Consider the following 21,981-nt stretch of genomic DNA (forward strand, 5'->3'; position numbering starts at 1 on the left):
CTGGGGTGGGCTTGAGAATCTGCTTTCATAACAAATTCCCAGTTCATGCTGCTGCTGGTCCAGGTTCAGACTTTGAGAAACACTGTCCTAAACCAATGATTCTTGAGCCCGGAATCACATGAGAATCACCAGGGGAGCTTTTAAAATGATCAGTGCTCAGAGACACATTAAATTGGCCTTGATTGTAGAAGCAGGAAACCACAGCTGAGAAAAATTTCCCAAGTTATTCTTGCATATGGTTAGCACTGAGAAGCACTGTTTCAGGTCCAAGTCTGCAAGCCTGTTGGAACCCCATTGTTTGAGATTTTATGACTTCACTAAGATGTGTGTTAACCATATTTTTTAGTTTCTGTATCTGATGCTTTGAGGTCTAGGCCTTGTTGACCTGGAAAGGACTGTGCCTCTTTGGGTTAGTTAATTCCTAGAGATAACTCCTGCTAGTGTGCCTTTCCTATGCAAACTAACGAACCCAGGGCCTATACTCCCCACCCACTTGTTTTCTCAGGGGCTCTTACACTGTGGGATGCTATCCAGCTGCCATGGTCACCCCACGGCCACTTCAGACAGTCAGGGGCACAGAGCTCATGGAAATGATTCAAACTAGCCAATTCTAAGCCTGTTTATCCTGCCTCACCCATTCCTTCTCTGGAACACACAATAAAAGCCTTCCTGAAGTCTCCTGCGCTCTCTCTCTGCCCGTGGCCCTATGTGGTGCACTTGCCCCTTTGTCCTGGGAACTATGAGTAATAAACTATCTTTTCAATGGCAATCATGTCCTTATCTGTTGGCCTCACCATACTTGAATAGAATATAAAACATACACTTTAAAACAAAGTACCCTTTGGAAAAATCACAGATCAGACCATTAGGAAAATGCTAAAATGAATCAATAAACATAAATTATCAGCTTCTATTTTTTTAAAAGAAGGAAAAGTAATTTTCTTATTTGTAAACAACAAAAAGTATGAACTTAATTTCAGTTAAAAAGTACTTTAGTCAGGGAGAGCATTAACTTGTCCATTGTAGAACAGGGATAATTGAAAATAACACAGGAATATCACCCAGCAATTCCACTTCTAGATACATACCCAGAAGATTTGAAAGCAGGGGCTCAAATAGATACTTACACACCAATGTTCATAGCAGCACTATTTCCCATAGCCAAAAGGTGGAAGCAACCCAAATATCCCTCAAAAGTTGAGTGGATAAACCAAATGCGGTATATATTTACAATGGAATATTACTCAGCCATGAAAAGGAATGAAGTTCTAATACATACCACAACATGGGTAAACCTTGCAAACATGTTAAGTGGATAAGCCAGACACAAGAGGACAAATACTGGATGATTCCACTTAAATTAAATATCTAGAATAGGCAAATTCATAGAAACAGAAAGTGGAATAGAGGTTACCAAGGGCTGGGGAGAGGGGATGGAATAATAGGTACAGAATGTGGGATAATGGAAAAGTTCTGGAAATGGATCGTGGTGATGGTTGCAACAATATGGTGAATGTAAAATGGTAAATTTTATGTTATATGTATTTTATCACAATAAACTTAATTTAAAAAATCCATGAGAAAATTCTAGTGAAGCTGGGGTCTTACATCTCCAGATGAGTAGTTTTCTGCTCCCTTTGGGAGCCCCTCAACAATCTCCCTCCCTCCCTCCCAAATCATAAAAAAACAAACAAACCTGTAGGTTTGATTCTTGGATGGGATCAAAGGTAAAATGTATCCTCCTAAATCTTGCTCAGATAAGCCCCTTTTGCCTAGAAATTGCAAGTACTCGGGATGCCTGAGTAGTTCGGTTAAGTGGCTGACTTTGGCTCAGGTCATGATCTCACGGTTTATGAGTTTGAGCCCTGCATCTGGCTGTCTGTTGTCAGTGCAGAGCCTGCTTTGGATCCTCTGTCCCCTCCCCTCTCTCTGCCCCTCCCCCAACTTGTGCGTGCACGTGCACGCGCTCTTTCTCGCTCTCTCTTTCAAAAATAAACAAAAAATAAAAAATAAAAAAAGAATTGCAAATACTCAATCCAAAAAATGTCCAAGTTACTAAAAATTCTAAATGACTACATTAAAAAAGTTCAAAAAAATTCTAAGGTCAAATGAATGAAATTCCATCATTAGAAAAAATGAAAATAAATACATTTCTTCCATCTTGACACCTTCTTGAAGAAATTTTACCATATTCTTGTAGTTAACTGGAGATAATCCTGTTTTGTAATTTTTTTTTCCATAATCATTGTTTTAAAGAGCCCGCCAATGGAATTTCGTGTAATCTTATTATGTGAGGCTCCATGCTTTTTTTTTTTTTTTTTTTTTTTTTTTTTTAATTCTCCAATCTGATATTCCTAGGTTCCTGCCAGGCAGGGTTTAATCAGCTCTCAGAGTTAGTATCCGCCTTGAGAGAAGAGAAGAAGGGGTCAGGGGTGCATCTGAAGTGAGTGAGAGAAAGGACCAGGAGTGACAGCAAGAGGCTGTGACAGCAGGGGTGGCTTGGTTCCCACTTGATGAGATATGTCGGTGGATTCCGATCATTAAATTTTGCCAGTGGACTTACTGGTACCCTCCGAAGGCAAGTGCATGCAACAACCTCCTACCTTTGTTCCCTCCAGGTCACCCCTCTAGAAGCGGCACATATTACAAGATAAAATTGCTGTATACAGACTGTGTCACCCCAAATCCTGCAGATTCGCCTGTCCTTAATGCCGTAATGCTCACTAATCCAGGTTTACTAACGTCTCACTATCTGGAGTCACTCATTGCTCAAGCACCAACAGTTCCAGTCTCTGAAATAGTCCTCAGCATCTGAAATCAGATAGATGGGTTTATTAAATAGTATCCAGTGTGTCTTCTAATGCACTTCATGGAGGCTCTAGGTGCCCTGAGGTGGGGGAGGAAGGGAGACAAGAGGGCAGAGCTCTGGGGTTCCTGCTGTCCCTCTAAACAAGCAACTCTGCTGGGTTTATATGTGGCTTTCTGTGGATCAGGTTGTTAGGTGGTGGTGGTGGGAGATTTCAGCTGTCACAGAAAGGTGGATGAGCACTGCTGTGCTTATCTGATTCAATGCGTTAACCCTCATTCATTGTGTCAGCCTTCTCTACAGTTTCCACACCATGTAATCAGCCCCTTACTTCTTGAATACCCCCTGTGACGTGCTGCTCACTAGCTATAAAGCCAGCACCATCGGCAATACCTGGAGCTTGTTAGAGACGAAGATTCTCAGTCCCCACCCTGGATGGGCCAAATCGGAAAATGTGTACTTTAATAAGACTTTCTGGTGATTCATGTGCAAGTTCAAGTTTGAAGCACAGTGCTCTCCATCTTGGCTGCACACTGGAATCACCTGGGGAATGTTGAAAACTTCCAGTGTGTGGTTTCCAGTCTCAGCTTCTGACTTAAGACTGGCCTGCAGTGCTGCCTTGGCATCAGAGTGTCAGAAGCTCTCCAGAGGGTTCTCCTTGTGGCTGGGGCTGAGAGTCATCGTCGTTGAGCCTACTCCTGCTGGCAGCTGTGACTGATGTCGTTCCTTCTTAAACTAAGAACCTGTGGCCCGGTAGCTTTCACTACATCCTATGTCACAGGCAACAAGCTGAACCTGCCTCCTGGGATGGTCCTGCCAAGTTGAGATAACCAGGAACACGCCTGAGCCCTCTTTGCATCTCGGACTTGTGGGGCCACCCCTCGATAGACATGAGCTGAGCAGTACCCCCTTGCTGCCCTTCCTTGAGCAGCCCTCAGGCTGTCTCTTCCTCAAGCACAGTGCTAGATGCCTGCTTAACTTTTTACTTCCTTCCAAAAAATTGTCTTCTTTGCAGATAAATGTGGTTTCTTCCTAGTAAAAGAAAAAAAAAATCCATATATTTTTTTGCTCACTTTCACTTCTAGGCATTAGACCAAATCCCAAAGCCCTTGCAGTCCTATTGGAGACAAAAAGAAACTGCAGTCTACTAATTCATAAATTCTGTGGCCCTGTGTAAGGAATCCAAGCCTCTGTTCCCATTACCAGGAGCTCAGTCTTTGGGGGACACAGAGAAGTGCCGAAGAATGTAATATGGGAAGTGACTGACAGTGGTTACCTCTTCAAGTGGAGTGGAGACACTGAGAAAGGTGTCAGGAGCCTTTATAAATATATATAAAATATAAAAAATATGTACATATGTAAACAATTTTTAAAATTACCCTGAAAACAGTAGGCATTTTGTTACTAAGTGCATGGAGAATAATGGGAATGCAGAAGTGAGACTCTCAACCAATCCAATCAGGGACGCTTCCTGCAGGAGGTGTGCTTGGCCACGCCCTGATATGTGTGCAGGAGGTGGGCACTACAAGTGGTGAAAACAGCAAGTGCAAAGGCACCGAGGGAGGACCTTGGCATGATGTGGTGCTGTGCTGTGACTCAGACTAATGGAACATGGCTGTGTGAGGAAGTATCAGGAGACTTAGACAGAAAGGTAGACAGAGGACAAATCATGAAGTGCATTTTATGACATGCTGGAGAGTTTATAATGTATTTTGAAGTTGATGGGAAATCACAAAATGGTTTTAAACAGGGAGTGACATGATCAGATACTTGTGCTCTGGCCACAGTGGGGCTTGGATGGAGGCAGGAAAGGCTAGAGGCACCAGCCTTTAGGAAGCTGTGCAAGGAGCCAGGCTGGAAGCGGCAATGACCTGAGCTAGAGCCATGGCAGACTGGATGGATGGGGAGGAGAGGAAGACCCCAAGGGGTGCTGTGGCTGGGAGGAAAAGCTGGTGGGCTTGGCTGCCATTCGGCACTTTAGCTGGGTTTATGGCCTGTGTGAATGGGGGAGAGTGAGGCTGACTGTTGCAGGTATGGGGACCCGGGAGGAGGAGCAGGTTTGTTGGGGAGGTCAGCAAGCTGACGTTTGGACATGCTGACCTTCAGGGCAAGCAGTTGAATGTCTGAATCTGGCTGGAACTAGGACAAGAGGCCTGGGTGGAGATTAGATTTGGATCCCTTGGGTATCCCCAAACCCTGAGAAGATGAGGGGAGAGAGGGGGCTGGCAGAGGAGGCCCACATGAGGATGAGCCCAGGGCAGGAGGGAAGGAGGAGAGTGAGGGGTGGGAGGTGCAGGGCGGGGAGGGAGAGTCCAGGGACTGGTGGAGCCTGCCTGGGGGAGGAGTGTTGGGAGGCGGAGGTGGGATGAGGACAGGAACTTGCTCTGTGGTTTTGGAAATAGGAGGTCATGGGCAGATTCCATTTTTGTGGTGTGGTCAGCGATGATTAGAGCAGGTGGGCCAGCTGATGGGGAGTGAGGAGTGGGGGCAGTAAGTGGGGGCTCCATTCCTAAACTGCTGGGTCACAAAAGGGAGGGAGAGGTCAGGGGACAGAGAAAGACATTTGCATGGGATAACAAAGCCCTCGTGTACCCTCCCCTGCTTGTGACCAGTCTACCCTGGGATATAGAGATGTGAGGACATGTCCTCGCTGTCCTTGAGAGAGGGCTGGGATCATACTCCCATCAACTGCATCCAGGCATAAACTTGGGGCAGAAATGCCCCCAGGTCAGCCTCTTTCAGGATGTGCTGACCAATCAAGGCAGATGCTCAAGTGTATTCATTGAATTCACAGAAAAATTGGGTTCCCCAGATTCCTACCCCCAAATGGTGCTGCCTCCTGAAGGCAGTGGCTCAGCTCCTGCCAGTGAACAAGAGGAAATAAAACACATGTTTTTCTGCAGTCATTATCCAAACCACGCAAGTCAGAATTTTGATGTGTTCTTCTCCAGGCTCCTTTTTATGTTTTATCTGCTTCATTAGATGCTATGGTCCTTGGAGACAGAGCCCAGCGGTGTCCCTCTTTAATCACCCTTGCAGAACTGGCCCCAAGGAAACTCTTCATAGAAAGATACCATCTCAGGATTGGAAGGACATTAGAATTCTCACCCGCTCCATACCCACAGCCAGCAAGAAGCCCCCTTGAGGGCATCCTCTTGAATACCCTGCAGGCACAGAGCCCCAGGCCTGACCATTTCCCATTTCTTCATTTTTTTCTTCTTTCTTTCTTTCTTTCTTTCTTTCTTTCTTTCTTTCTTTCTTTCTTTCTTTCTTTCTTTCCCTTTCTTTCTTTCTTTCTTTCTTTCTTTCTTTCTTTCTTTCTTTCTTTCTTTCTTTCTTTCTTTCTTTCTTTCTAGAGCGAGCAAGCACAGGGTAGGGACAGAGGGAGGGAGAGAGAGAGAATCTTAAGCCCCATCTCAGGGCTTGATCCCATGACCCTGAGAACATGACTTGAGCCAAAATCAAGAATCAGACGCTTAACTGATTGAGCCACCCAGGCACCCCGATTTTGTAATCAATAGTTTTCTTGTTGCAAGCACTATATATTCATTGTGGATTTGAAAATACAGGCAAGCATTAAAAGAACACCTTTAGAAGTTCTTGTGAGCCCATGACCTAGAAATAAATCCTAATAAAGTTGACATCTTCCTATACCTAGCTGCACATTCACACTCTTACTTGTACATACATAAGTATATTTTATATTACTTCAAAAATAACACTGTGCCACAATCATCTTTGTATGTCAATGAATCTATTTCTTTGACAATGTTTCTAACCAGTGTGACCATGCCCCATATTATAGAAGTACATGGGTATTCAGCCTGCCTTCTAATTGGGACGTTTGAGTTATTTACAATGTTTTTATATTTAACTGATACTGTAATTAACATCTTCAATACATATCTTTGCTCTCATTCTCATTTCCCAACAATTAATTAGCCAGAATTAAAGTATTATTAAAGGTTTGGCATATATTGTCCCTCTTCAGAAAGTATCTGCTAACTTATGGCCTCTGGGCTTTCTCTTTTTCCTGCATGGTGGCACTGGGTGTTGGGATGTGTTAGTCTTTAACAACATGATAGCTTACTTTTAATATTCTTTATTCATTATAAATTGAAATTTTATAATTATGCCTTTTGTCATTGTCATTTTTTCTTTTCCAAATTGACCACTTGTATAATTCGCTCGATTTTACATGGGGTTGTTCATACAGTCCTTACTAATTTGTGAGAATTCTTTATGGCTTCTATCATATTATACTTAGAATTGCCTTTTCAATATCATAGTTATGAAAATATTCACCCCTGCTTTCTTCCAGTTTATTTATTTGATTATTTGTGTTGTAACTATTCAGTCCATCAGGGATCTATTTTGATGAGTGTTATGACAAAAGCTGCCACATTGTTTTCTTCACTAATTGTCTACAGCTTTCCCAGCACCGCTATTAGATATTGCGTCCTTTCCTTGCTGAATTGAAATTGCACTTATACCTTATACCACTAACATGTATCCTTGGCTCTGTTTGGGCTTTTGTTCCGTTTCCTTGATCTTTCTTTCTGGTGCTAGCTCCACACAATCTAGTTTTTGTGGCTTTGTAGTATATCATTTATCCATGGCAGTACAACTCTCGTATTATTTTACTCAGTTCTCTAATACGGAATATTTCTAGACCTTCTTAAGAAGAGGGTCAGGGGATAGTTTCAGTTATTTGCGGCCAGGATTTCAGCTTCCCAGAAGATATCATATGGCAAATCCACTGGCCCAACCCTGCACTGGTTCTCATGATGTCCTGGTTTCAGAGTTTCTCTTGGTCAGCTCTCTCAGACAAAGAGAAAGGTCCTAAAGAGGATGTGTTGCCGGGAATGGCTCCAGAGTTTGGAAATGCTCTAAGAAGAGACATGTAAACAATAGACTCCCAAGCAGAAAGAAACCAAGCTCCCTTACCCCCACCTCTCCTCCTTCCAGTCTGCTCATGGGAATAGGGTAGAGACAGGAGGACTATACCCCTGCCTGAAATTTTCACTGGGCTATATGTTAAAGAACAAAATAAACCCTGAATTACAAAGCTTCTGCAGACTTCATAATGCTGAGAGAAGAACATAAATCAGATGGCCCTTGGTTTAGCCGAGGACCTTATTGTGTTCAGGCACAAGAAGATAGGCTAGAAGTTTAATTTGAGGAAGGGAGACATATGCTCAACCTGTCTCTGCGTAAGAGAATATCAAGAGTATAGGTAACAAGAAAAAAAGAGAAAGATGAGAGATTAGGCATGAGAGGGAGGGGAGGGGGCCGGGAGAGACAGAGAGAACAAGAGTGAGCGTTCCTGAACCCCATGACTGAAAGCAGGGATTAGTAAAAGGGCACAGCCAGCAAGAGTTTGCCTGTGGTGAGGACTGTTCAACAGAGTACAAAGAACAGTGGTATCTGAGGGTAAATTCAAGAAGGTATTATCCTGTCTTGTGCTGTAATTCTCCAATTTCTATAATCACTCCTCTCATGTTCTGTAAACAGCCTCGACAACTCCACATCAGTGGGGCCTTGAGGAAATTAAGGAGGAGGAGTTGTTTCTGGAGTGGGGCCAAGGGGGCTGGTCTGAGCTAGTGGTGGCCAGGAAGATGCCGTGGTGGGTGAAGGTTCTTACTTCGGTGGGATAGGGAATGTGGTGGAGAAGGAGACTCTGTCTCAGGAGGCAGGGAGACAGAGAGGGAGCCCCTGAGTCTGTATTCCATTCCCTGGTCAATCTTCTCTGTCTGGCAGATGACATCAAATCATGTAGATATTCCTGGAATCCCCTTAGTAGTTTTGGAAGCCCCAACCACGCCAGACAGCCCAGATAGCGACGTTTGGGCAGACAATCACCACCAGGTGGCGCCAAACTGAAACCGGCACCCGGGCCAATCAGCATTTCCTTGAGAGTGCAGGCATTTCCCGGTAACAGGGGCCTTAAAGCATCGCGCATTTTATGTGCTTGCATTCGTTGCACAGGGCCCAAGTCACACACCCCCCGCCCCCCCCCCCCCCCCCCCCCGCCATCCCTTACCATGTCATGATGCCATTTTCCAGTATGTACCTCGGTCCAGTGTTTACCAACGTAGCACGAGCTTTGCTAGCCTCTTTGGTTTATTACAATCCCATTGAGAACAAGACTGCATTTTTTGTCTGCGACATGTTTTTTACAAGTATTGGCAGGCACTGATGAATGTTTTGCTGATACAACTCATCCACCCTCAACCCCTCCAGATAGTTAATACGCTCTGCTTGAGGTTGGCAGACTATCACTTCAGCGAATCCACCTTGCTGGATGAGTAACCAAGGACAGATCTGGGATGTGCTTTTTGCCCTGGCTGCTGCAGCCTCTAATGAAATTGGAGTTGAGGGGGACTCAGATACATGCAGCAGAACTGATGCTTGTACTTTATCATTCTCTTGAACATTTAACATACAGTTACTTATGTATTTATTTTTTGGTGGGGCATTGTTTTAAAACTGCTCCAATCGGTGCCAAATGGTATCGGTTAACATTTCCTGATGTAAGTAAGTTGCACCATAAATGTACGTGTTGGCTGGTTTTTACACTCCCCCTCGTCCCTGGGATCTGAGGAACACTTAAAATAATCAAAACAATCCGAGTCATAATAGCCTGTCCACCCTGTCTGGACTAAGTTCCCAGACTCATGGTGCTCATGCCAAGTGCCCCTTCTCGTGCTGTGTCTGCAAAGTATCTCCTCTTCACAAAGCAAATCTTAGCACTAACACCTGCTAACAAATGGCCAGTTAGTGGCCATTTTCCTTTTCTTTGGGAGATATCTTCTGATGAAATCTAGTTTGAAGCATGGTACAATATAAACAGCTGTTGGCTTGTAAAAGATGTAGAAATTTCACATTGCCTGTGTGCAGTAGTTTCATTGTAAAGGTGTTTCTGCCAAGTGGATTTGTCTTTGTGTGATTACCTCTGGGACTTGGGGTAAGAGACAGTTATTGCTAACCCCATTTTAAATTGAAAAATTAAAGTACAGGGAAGGTAATTGCCTTGTTCAAGTCACTCAGGGTTGAAATGGGAATAGAAAACAGATCTGTCCTTTTCTCTTTGCAACCCTTTGCATTTTTTCCTCTTTCTGCTCAGATGAGCTCAGAAGAAGAATGGATAAATGTCATGCAGAGCAGGGAAACCATAGTTTTTAAAGAAGGAACACATACACCAAGCACAAAAATTATCCACAGCATTTGATAAAGGCAGGTAATTTATTGAAAAATAGCATAGCTAAAAACATCAGGCCTAGCATTCAAGTTCATCTACATGGATGACTTGGAATGTGGACAAGTCTTGGATTCCGGTTTACACCTGAATTCATTCTTGTATTTCTACTGTCGTTTCTTGTCTTGAACCCTGAGCCCAAAGAGGATCTCAATTGGCTGAAACATGTGGGAAAGACAAACACCCTACTTTCTGTTCCTCAGCCAAAAGTTAGTGTCTTCTTAGCATAGACACTAGACCATTATACTATGAGCCACACAGGCCGCCAGTTTGTAGCTTCCATTAACAAATTGAGCAATGCAATTTATGTGTCTCACAAAAAATATTCAAGGAGACTACATTAATCAATTTGAAATCGGATGGGGATTGTATATGAGAGGACAAACATTTTTAATGTGGGAGTATTGGTAGATTTTCATGCCTCTCCAAGCTGGCCAAAGAGAATCTAGTAATTTCTGCAACCAACTTTTATGAGCCTTTCCTTTTACAAAAAAAGGGGTCTTTATTGCTGGAATAAAAGCTAAGCCGATCTGTGCCTTAGAGACAGACATTCTGTGTGGACTTGATGTGGGAAGGAGGTTCTGACTGGGGAGGGCCTGAAGGGGGCAGTGATGCGTACGAGAGCAGGAGGTAGGAGAAGATGAGGAATTGTTTGTGATTATTGCTGTGGACAACCGTTTTTGCCTACTTTTTAATAGCGTTCCTATCTTTATTACTTTTGCCTATTAAACTAGGTTTCCTTCTAAGACCTATGCTTTGTTATTAAACAAAGATCAAGACTGCTTGTTTTTGACGACTTTGACAGTTTTGAGTCAGGCATTTTGTAGAGTGTCCCTTAGCTGGGATTTGTCTAATGTTTTTCTCATTACAAGATGGGGGACATGGGTTTTTTGGAGGAAGACCCCAGAGGTAAGATGCCATTCTCATCACATAATACCAAGGGTACATGCTATTAATATGGCTTATCATTGTTGGTATTGATTTGGATCACTTGACTGAGGTAGCATTTGTCAGGTTTATCCATCCTAAAGCTACTCCCTGCCCCTTTTCATACTGTACTCTTTGGAAGAGAGTCACTACACACAGCCCACACTTGAGGGTAGGGAGTTATGTTCCCCCTCCTGGACAGTAGGGTATCTACATAAATTATTTGGAATATTTCTGCATGGGATAATATGGGACCAATAGAATATTTGTCTGTTCTTCCTCACCTACTTGTTTATTCAATCCTTTATATAAATATGGACCTATGTATATGTATTCTATACCTTGGATTATAATCCAATACTACTTTATTTATTTTGTTCTAATTGCTCCAACTTCAGTCATTGGGAGCTCTTCTGATTGCCCCTCCATGTCTCTTGACTTCCAACATTGTTTGTTTGTGTGTGGAGGTGTGTGTGTTGGTTCCTTTTTGTTAAAGCCAAAATTAGAAACCAAGATCTGGGTACTGGGTGATACAAAGCCTCATTACCTTTTCCAAGTGCAACCATATTTATTTTGTCATTTTCTCCCGCCCACCTCCTTCCCTCCTGCCCCAGCCAATCCCCCTCAGAGTGAGTAAAATCATTCCAACTCTACATAAGAGGAAACTAAGGAACTGCCCTTCAAAGATCATGCAGCAGATCTCAAACGAGATCCTAAATCTCACACCTCTGAGTCTCAAGTTATTTCCCCATCACACCTATGCTCTGTACTCTGTGCTCCTCTGTGCCTCTGGGGAAGTTTCATGGGTTCAAGACTTCCTGCTCACTTAATCTGCACGGCAACCAGAGGAAATAGATGCTCCTATCTTTATCTCTACTCTGAAGGTGAGGAAGCTGAGACACAGTAGCTTCTGCATAGCTGTGCATCTGGTGAGTCGTGGTGGTGGAGGGGAATGGTCAGGTGTGGACCCAGGTCCCCTGACACCACACGGGACTCCATGCTTTAGTCCTCCATGGCATGGGCTACAAACTACTGCCCATCGGTCAAGTCAGGTGACCACCTGTTTTCATAGGGTTTGTGAGCTAAGAATGATTTTTACATTTTTAAATGATAAAAAAAAATCAAAAGAAGATTATTTCATGTCATGTGAAAATTATGTGAAATTCAGATTCAGGGACCATAAAAATTCAGGGACCATAAAAATCTCTTGGAACACAGCCATGCCCATTGCTTTAAGTATGTCAGCAACTGCTTTTGTGCTGCAGCGGCTGAGGGGAGGAGCTGCGGCAGAGACCCCAGGTCTTGCAAAGCCTGCGGTATTTACTACCGGCCTCTTAAAAGCCACGGGCCCCTGCTCCACTGCACTGTGAAGAGAAGGGGTTGGGTCACAGCCACTGCAGAGGAAAGCAGTGCTGGCCAGCGCAGTGCCTTCACCGGTCTCATTTATGCTCCTGGGCTGTGCTTCCTTGTGGCACCAGCCCTAGCCCCACCCTTCTTCGAGGGTAGCTCCAAGCTTCTGTTGGAAGCTTCTCTGGTCTTTTTAACCCCTCCAATTCCTCTGATCTTCCAGACCACTTTCCCTCGACTTAGTTTTTGATTACTTGACGCCTTATACTGTTCTTCATTCCATGCACACGAGCTTTATCTTCCAAGTTACCTGCAAGTTCTCTGAAAGCAGAAGCAGAGAGTATCTTTCTTCTCCACTCCCTAAATTATCACCCATAGATTAAGCTTGCCTGAAACCCAGCTCTGATCAGTGATACAAATGACCTCCCTGTTCAGGCTTCCATCTGCTTACCAGAGTAAGCATGAACTCCTTAGCAGGATGCTTAAAGCTCTCTGTAACATAATCTGCAACCCCTGCTCTTACTCGTGAGCTGGTGCCCAGATCAGTGCTTGGAACCTGGTGGATGCTCAGGAAATGTTCCCTCCTGCTCTCACCCACATTGTTTTCTCTTATGCTCTTCCCACAGTGGAAAAGAACTGAGGACAGACTACTGGATTTGACAATGATGAGGTCACTCATGAGCAATTTCAGCGTCAGGATGGGGACAAAAGCAGATAGCAGGAACAAAGGAGTATGTCAATGAAAACTATAACTTCAGTGAGCATCACATAGATGTTTGTGCTGAGATGGCGTAGTGGTGAGGCAGCCAGGAGGCCAATGTTTAGTCTGGGGAGAGCTCTGCATGGATTTGTGAGTGAAGACAGGAGTCAATGGTGCTATAAAGAGGGGGTTAGCTGGGGATAGCTCAGAAGGAGCAGGACCAGGCCTCAAGTGTAGGGGGAGAGAGGGAAGGGAGGAAGGAAAGGTCCAGTTTCTGTCTTCTCAGTGGGGTTGAAATGAATAATCTGCTGAGTCAAAGATACAGGGAAGGAACAGAGACCTGAGGAGGGCAGCCACAGGAAGGCAACTCATGACATCAATATGGGAGGTGTTGGTAGGTTGCCGGCAGTGTGGACTAATACAGCTATACTTAGCCAGATTTCCTGATTTCTGCTGGCATTCCTGGGACGTGCAGGTATGCTAGGGGAAAAAAAATGTAAGAATATGAGGTGGGAGTGCAGAGGCTGCAGATGGGCCATGGACACTGTGGAAAATGTAGGGAGTGATGCCTTGGTGAAGTCATTTTTTGAGCTCCCCTTGGTTTAGCACCAACTGCAGGCCAGCAAGTTACCATGCATTACCCTGTTTAATGCCTACACCAATCTGTTAAGGTGGGGTTTCATTACCTCAGTTTTCCACTTAAATTTGAGGTGGACTGATATCACAGTACTAACATGAAGTTTGAGCTGGGATTTTAATCTCTTTCTCTTTTTCCACTCTACCATTCTGCCCTCACACTGTGGAAATGAGGTCCCAAGAGGCCCCAGGGTACCAGAGATTAAAGGAGTAAGAGAGGCCTTGAAGGGTTAAGAAACTCTTTAGCACTCTCACAGCTGTCCCATCCTGTGTCCCTCCTCATTATGAAGCCATTCACAGAACCCCTCCTGGCTGTCTCTTGTGTTCTGCTGAATTGTCGGTGAAAAGCAGAACCCTGAGGCCACCACTGTCCACCTGGGGGAACCACGGGCAGGTGGATGGAGGAGGCCACTTGTTGCATTCCTCTCTCTCCAGTCCCACAAAATCAGGAGTGGGAAGGGGACCGGTAAGGGTCCAACCTCAAAACCTCTTTGCTTTTCACTGTGACTCTCCAGCAAGAGCCCTGCTATGGACTCAATGTTTGTGTCCCCCAAATTCACACGTTAAAACCTTAACCCCCAATGGGATGGGATGGGAGGTGGAGTCTTTGGGAGGCAATTAGGTCCTGAGGGTGGAGCCCTCATGATAGGATGAGTGACCTCATAAGAAGAGGTGCAAGAGAGATGATCTGTCTGTACCAAGTGTGGATACAGCAAGAAGGCGGCTCTCCTGGGTCTTGCCAGGAACGAAATAGGCAGGCACCTTAAGCTTAGACTTCCCAGCCTTTAGAACTGTGAGAAGTAAGTGTTGGTGGTTGTAGCCGCCCAGTGTATGATATTCTGTTGGCGGCAGCCCTAACTGACTGAGACAACCCAGGCTTATTCCAGACTCTGAGTTCATTCCTTGGGTCAAAACCTGTTTTGGTGCCAACTGGACAATAACAAAAATTTGTTTTAAAGATAGGAAATAAGTTGGCTTCCTGGGCCTAGAAGGAGAAAGCCTAGAGGTTTTTCCCATCGTGTGAAATCCCGTTGGCTGTCTTCCATCTCTATGGCTGTTGTTCTCAGATAGATTGCCTAAAACAAAAAATCACCATGGGCATGTTTTTAAAAAGCTGATTCCTGGGCCCCACCCCAGAGATTCTGAGGGAGGGCCTGGGACCTGAGTGTTAACCAGTGCCTCAGTGGTTCTGAGGCAGGTGGCCCCACCTACATGTGAAGACAACTCAAAGAGGGAACCCAAATCCATCCGCTTAAAACAGTATAGATCCGGATTCAAGTCTAGCTTAGAGCAATTGTCCAAATTCCTCCCTAGACAGATTAGTCAGTGAACTTTACTGTAGTTTGAAAGAAAATGGGTGTCTGTGGCACACAAAGATGTCTCTGGGGATGGCTGACTGGTTGGCTGCAAGAGACCCCCAAAAGGCATTCACCTTGCTGAGCTCTTTCGAGTGCAGGGGCTGGCCCCAGGCTTCGGGCCCCAGAACCCTCATTTGTCAGCCTCAGAGGCATGGGCATGCTAACCGTGCTCTCAGGAATCTGATTTGTATGCCATCTTCTGGGAGAGGTATGATTGGTAAGCAGACCAGATGCTAGTGCTGGCCAGATCCACAGGCTGCAGATCACATAATCAGATGGGGCACTGGGAGGGTTGCTGGCTGAACGGGGCCTCCTGGCATCAGACTCCAAGAGGCTGAAATGCAGTGCACCCTCCTTCACAGTGGGGATCTGTCAGGGGTGCGAACACGCCTGCCCCCCAGGGGACACCCGCAGCTTGTAAGTGCCTGGCACACAGCTGATGTCCTGAGGATGGCTTAGCAAGGTGAGGTCAACTTCAGGACACTTTTGCTCAAGCCTTCGAGGTCTGTGGTTCACAGATGTCTACATTTCGTGGAAAAAGTTTAACAAAACTTGTGGACTGATGTAGGTTTTCTTTCTTTCTTTTTTTTTTTTCAGTCTCTTGCTGTGTCAAGTAAGGACATTACAAATACTAACCTAAGGTAAGCCAACCTAAGCTAAACCAAAGGAAACTAAGCTAAGCTACTGACTCCTGGCATCATTACTATATTCAGTAAGTTACATTTTAACTACGGAAAGATGTAAGGGCATAATTTCTGCAGAAGAGGCAGACCTTTAAATTAAAACATCTCACTACATTAAAAGAGAAAACTTCACTAGCCACCAGCATTTAGACTGGCTGTCTGGAAATCACTGAGAATCTGGCTATTGTTCAAGGACCATCATTCCGTGTTGTTGCCTGTGATCGCCATCCAGATGAGCTACCGTCCGTTGACTTCATTTCCCACTCCTGGCTCCCAACTGCATTGCAGCCCCCCACTCCCAGATGACCCTGACTGGGTGTTGAGGTGACCCCCAGCCCTGCAGCCTGGCTTGCACAGACAGCTCTTGCATCCTGTGTGTGGAAGTGCCCAGTGACATCTAAAGTCAGAGGGTGACTTTATTTCTGAGAGGAGGAGGAGGGGTGAGAGGGGTTGTGACTGTCTGCTGGTCATCAGCCTTGGTTCCTGTGTCTTCTGTCTGACCACCTACCTCCGAGGGAGTGTGTGTGATAAGGGGCTGCACGTGATATTGTTGCCAGCCAGAAAGGCAGCAACTGGTGTGAGCCCAGTTACTAAATGGGGTGAAGGCCAAAGAGAGAAAGAAACAAGAGGGACTGAAGGACGAGGGCATAGTGGTTGCTCACAGGTGAGGGTGCTCCAGGGACTTTCCTTGCCCAGAGTCAGGTGGGCGCCCACTGAACTGGTCTGGTGGGGAGGGAGCTGTTAGCCTGCGGGGAGGGCAGGCTGGCATAGGCTTCTCTGTCTGGAGACACTCAGGGGGAGGTAGGAAGACAGAGAAGAGAGTCCCCCTGCCACTTCCTGAGACACTCTTCTGGCCATTTAATGGGATTCTGGGCAGATTCCTTTTTGGACTAAGAGACACAGGCCAAATAAAGCAAGGCTCCCAAACCTGCCGTTTGGGACCGTTTCTGCCAGGCAGGGTGAGGCAATTACAGAATAGGTTCTCCTGGGCCCACCTGGGAAGCCCTTTCCTACCCTAGGGCTTTGAACCTGAACCTGAAGGCAACTTCACAATCCCTGAAGTGAATAAAGGATGCTTACAGTGGCCTCTTGCCATTCTGTGCTCTGCCCAAATAACAACAAAAAGATGTCTTGGAATTATATTGCACCTACAGTGTCTGAGATAAACCACACATATTAGAATTTAGGTCACTAATTAGTGACTATTTTTTTTTTTTTTTCAACTTTTTTTTTTATTTTTTATTTTTATTTTTGGGACAGAGAGAGACAGAGCATGAACGGGGGAGGGGCAGAGAGAGAGGGAGACACAGAATCGGAAACAGGCTCCAGGCTCCGAGCCATCAGCCCGGAGCCTGACGCGGGGCTCGAACTCACGGACCGCGAGATCGTGACCTGGCTGAAGTCGGACACTTAACCGACTGTGCCACCCAGGCGCCCCAGTGACTATTTTTTAAAAGCATTTCTCATGTTACACTATTTACCAAACGGATGGAAGTATCAGACTACTTTCACAACAGGTGCAGCTGTGCGCATGCGCTCCCGCTAAATGCCAGCCCAGCTCACAAGAAGCACCAAGCCTATTTGCAAGATGAGGAACTGTTGACACAGGTGTTGACTTGTGCTGTCATAACTTGCTGCAAGGGAGAAAAACTGGCAGTGGTGGTTCCTGTCGTCTTTGTTCCCTGAAACCCCCAACTCTGGCAAGAGCCCCATTAAGTCTGCTTTGAGACACAGGCATCCATCAGGAGCTCCTGGGTGTACTCAGACCTTGTGGGGGAGGCAGAGTTTGGATTACATGTCCGCATAACGTGGCTCTATAGCATGTGGCTGATTCTCCCAGCAGACTGGCCCTGGGGCCTGTATCATTTTTGAGATGTGTTTTCGAGCCATCACATTTCCCCAGCCGGGGGAAACAGGGATTTTTAGAAAAACAGCTACTAAGAAACTGGCATACGATGCAATGTGATCCAGATTTTTCTTTTGAAGTAATAAATAAAATTCTTTCACTCACCTTATTCACTGAGAACAGGGATGGTCCTTTGGAGCAATGTTTTCAGGTGAGAAGGTAGTTCAGATTGCAGCTATATGCTGCCATCTGCCCCCATGGAGACCAGGCCTGTTTTGTGTGTGTGTGCGCGCACGCGCATGACAATTAGGCTCCTTGCATGGAGTAAAATGTTTTAGGACTAATAAGGTTGGAAGACAACGATATGTGTAGTGTGAGTATGTGACAAGCTTGTTGTGGCTTGCTTGGGATTTTTCTGGTTTTAAAACAAAAAGTCCTGCATCTGAGGAAACCTGTCAGTTCTAGGCAAATCCGAATGATTGGTCACCTTAGATGTGGGGGCACTGTGAATCTGCTCCTCTTCCTAGTTGTCTCCTCTCTCACTGGCCTGTGATAGGGCTGATTATACACTACTTAAGATCCATTCCTTTGAGTGCAGACATTGTCCCGCATTAAAATGCAGACATCTTTGAGAGGGGTGACCCATTAAGCCATTACATCTAGAAGCAGCATTCTATGCAGCTGATCACTTCCTGCTCCTGAAACAACTATGTCCTTCCTCAGGAAAGGCAAATTCAGACCACAAAAAGATTGCATTTCACATTTACTAGATAAGCAAAAATAAAGAAGCCCGACAACACCAAATGTTAGCAAGGACATGGAACAAAAGGAGCTCTTATTCACTGCTGGTGAATGTGCACTGGAACACTCACTTTGGAAAACAATGATCTTAGGGGTGTTATCTTACAAAGTTGAACGTGTACAAACTCGTTGATTTCACTTTAAGATATGTGCCCTAGAGAAACCCTTCTACTTGGAACTCAGGAATCATACATAAAAATGTTCACAGTAGCAAAAAGTGGGTAACCACCCAAGTGACAATGAGTAAAAGAATGGATAAATAAACTATGGAGTCCTTACACATGGAATAGTATGCAGCAGTTAAAACTAATAAACCACAGCTACATACAGTAACAGATAAATCTCAGAAACACAAGGTTAAGCAAAAAGTTTACGCTAATCATGAAAACTACTTGAAGTAGGACACCATTTTTATTATGGTGAAAATCAAGCAAAACTAAGCAATCTGTTGTTTAGGACTGCATACAGACCACATATGGGAGGGAAGGAAGGAGGATTTCTGTGGCTTAATAATGCTCTAGTTTACAAGATGCTCATCTCATGTTTCAAATTATTAATATGTCCCATTACTTATATATGTGCCATATACATTCATTTATAAAAATAAAAAATATACATAATAAATGTTCTAGGAAAATAAAAAGGTAGAAATAAAAAAAACATGTCAATGATCATGATAAATGTAAAGAGACTAAATTCACTGGCTGAAAGGTTGGGACGGTAAGATTATATTTTAACAACAACAACAACAACGATTCCAGCTAAATGCTCTTTATGAAAGATACACATAAAACTTAAGGATACAGAAAGACTGAAAGGAAAAGGACAGAAGAAAATATTCCAATAAGAGGCACTATGTTAACATCAGACAAACAGACATTAAGGCACAAATTAGGAATATCTAATATCCTAATGTCCAACATTAGGAATCAAGAGAGTCTCTATAAAACCACCAGAAAGTTATAACTTATTTGAATCTGTACAACATAGCTCCACTATGTTATACTATGGGTATAAAGCAAAAGCTAACATAATTACTAGGAGAAATGGATAAATGCACAAACACGGTGGGCAGGAGATTTTAACACCGCAAGTGAGTGGCAGACATAGGTTTGTGCTTGGATCTGCTCTGCTGTTCTGTCTCTCCTAATTTCCTATGTAATCTTGAGCAAGTCTTTTCCTCTTGCTAGACCTCAGTTTCTCATATCTGAAAAGAAGGGAGTGGGCCATTTGGGTCAGATTCTATGAAATACTCATACTCCCATGTCAGGCAGTGTCTGGGGAAAGACCTTGTCACATGATGGATTCTTCTGAGCCCTGTGGCAGCTGGTGCTCTTTACTCAGCAGGCCTTGGGAGAATCTATCACCTGCAGTTTTCCCTGACAGTTTCACCTCCCCAATTCCCCCCACCCCCATCCCAGGCAGCTTTACACATACAGAAGTTTATAAAGCTCTTTGTCAGCTGAAGAACAGCCTGGTCGATGCAACTTCTGGGAGCTCCATGTCTGGTTTGCCTCTTGAAGTCAATTAGGAGGTGACAGAGTGAGGAAGGCCGTCCAAGCCACCTCCACTGGAAGGCTGGCATTAATACAGAGCAAATGCTTCTCCAAACGTGGAAAAGGACATCTGTGAAAACTGGGAGTCTAAGCCTCCCTAAGTGGCAATTCCAAGTGCAGCATAAAGGGGCTAACTGGGCATGGCTAGTGTGGTAACAGGGGCTGGCTTTGCTGGCCTTGATTATCACTGTTGCAACACCGGGCTAGCTGTGGCTTGTCTCTGCATCTCTTCCTTATCTCTGTAGTGATGGGCTGGGTTCTCACCTCTGAGGCCTCCCCAGCTCTCATAGACACTGGAAACTCTAAGTCTTGGAGAGGTAACTCTTTTGTTTATTGACTATTTTCCTCAATAGGAAGACGGGAGGAAACTAGCATATACCAGGTGCGTACTAGATTCCAGATGCTTTATACAAGTAATTTCACATAGTTCTCACCACACACCTGTTATTACTTTAATTTTACTGATAGACTGAGGCTCTGGGAGGGAAGACTCTGGCAGTAATACCGACAGGATTCAAACTCAAGTCTTTTGACAAACAGAGACTGTGCTTTTTCTGCCAATCAACCGACAGTGGCTAGGACATCTCCCCTAAGAGGGGAGATGGTTTTGCTGTGAATTTTTCTTTCTATATGATGAAACTTTCAGAAGGGGCTAGAAGGAAGAAGAGATTGTTGGTAAATGCCTGACACAGTGCTACAAAAATCCATAAATATCTGATGATTGACATGGTAACAACAAATACATGAATATCCTGGCTAGAGATCTTAGGAGGTCATCCCAAGGCAGAGAGACCTGTAGTCAACAGGTCAGCATGTGCGTTCATTCATTCCTTCACCCATTTGCCATTTTCTGTGCATTTACTGTGGAACAGGTCTGGGATGCTGGGGGTATAGTGATGAATAACGTGGACTCTGTCCCTGCTCTCTTCATTCACCTGCTAAATTCTTGGCAGCCTGAGTCCACTGAAAATTCAGAGGATTCATGGAGGGAAGAATGGTGGCTCAGAGCTGTCAAGTTGTGATGATCAAGAATACAAAACTCAATAATTAAGGAGCCCAGTATTAAATTCAGTGTCCCTGTCCAGATTCCACTTGGATTCTTGGTTATTGTCTCATTTGGGTTGGGAGTAATGGATTTTGCATGAATTTGCAAGTTGTGTGGCCTTGAGTGAATCTCTAAACTTGCTAAATCTCAGTTTATGTATCTATAAAGTGCAGATTATGTTATAGTTCTCCTCATAGGAGTTTCTGAGAGGCAAACGAGATTGCTCATTTAAAGTGCCTAGCATATTTTCTCCTCTAGGATTTTGATGGTTTCCTGACTCACATTTAGATTTTTCATACATTTTGAATTTATTTTTGTGTGTGGTGTAAGAAAGTGGTCCAGTTTCATTCTTCTGCATGTCACTGTTCAGTTTTCCCAGCACTGTTTACTGAAGTGACTGTCTTTTTTCCATGGGATACTCTTTCCTGCTTTGTCAAAGATTAGTTGGCCATACAATTTGTAGGTCCATTTCTGTTCCATTGATCTATGTGTCTGTTTTTGTGCCAGTGTCCTACTGTCTTGGTGATTACAGCTTTGTAATGCAGCTTGAAGTCCAGAATTGTTATGCCTCCAGCTTTGGTTTTCTTTTTCAACATTACTTTGGCTGTTCAGGTTCCATACAAATTTTGGATGTCTGTATCTATATATCTATATGATCTATATTTATATCTATATCTATATATAATGGAATATTTCTCAGAGATAAAAAATGAAATCTTGCCACTTGCAACAATGTGGATGGAACTAGAATGTATTATCCTAAGCGAAATAAGTCAGAGAAAGACTATCATATGATTTCACTCATATGTGGAGTTTAAGAAACAAAACAGATGAACATAGGGAATGGGAAGGAAAAATAAGGTAAAAACAGAAAGAGAGGCAAACCATAAGAGACTCTTAAATACAGAGAACAAACTGTGGGTTGCTGAAGGGGAGGTTGGTTGGGGGATGGGCTAAATGGGTGATGGGTGTTAAGGAGGTCACTTGTTGAGATGAGCACTGGGTGTTACATGTAAGA

At 44.3% G+C, this 21,981-nt stretch overlaps 1 protein-coding gene and 1 long non-coding RNA gene across 2 annotated transcripts in view; one reads left to right on the forward strand and one right to left on the reverse strand.

Annotated features, from left to right (window-relative positions):
• The window catches only part of TACR1 (tachykinin receptor 1), a 142,295-nt gene that overhangs the window by 8,237 nt on the left and 112,077 nt on the right, over positions 1–21,981 (reverse strand). The window lies entirely within an intron of this gene.
• The window catches only part of LOC128773544 (uncharacterized), a 129,124-nt gene continuing 122,761 nt past the window's right edge, over positions 15,619–21,981 (forward strand). The window contains exon 1 of the long non-coding RNA XR_008417904.1: positions 15,619–15,673. This is a non-coding gene — a long non-coding RNA (uncharacterized LOC128773544). The remainder of the gene's footprint in view (positions 15,674–21,981) is intronic.

The sequence above is a fragment of the Panthera pardus genome, unplaced genomic scaffold (genome assembly GCF_024362965.1).
Source record: "Panthera pardus isolate Hobbes unplaced genomic scaffold, ASM2436296v1 HiC_scaffold_25, whole genome shotgun sequence".
Lineage (NCBI taxonomy): Eukaryota > Metazoa > Chordata > Mammalia > Carnivora > Felidae > Panthera > Panthera pardus.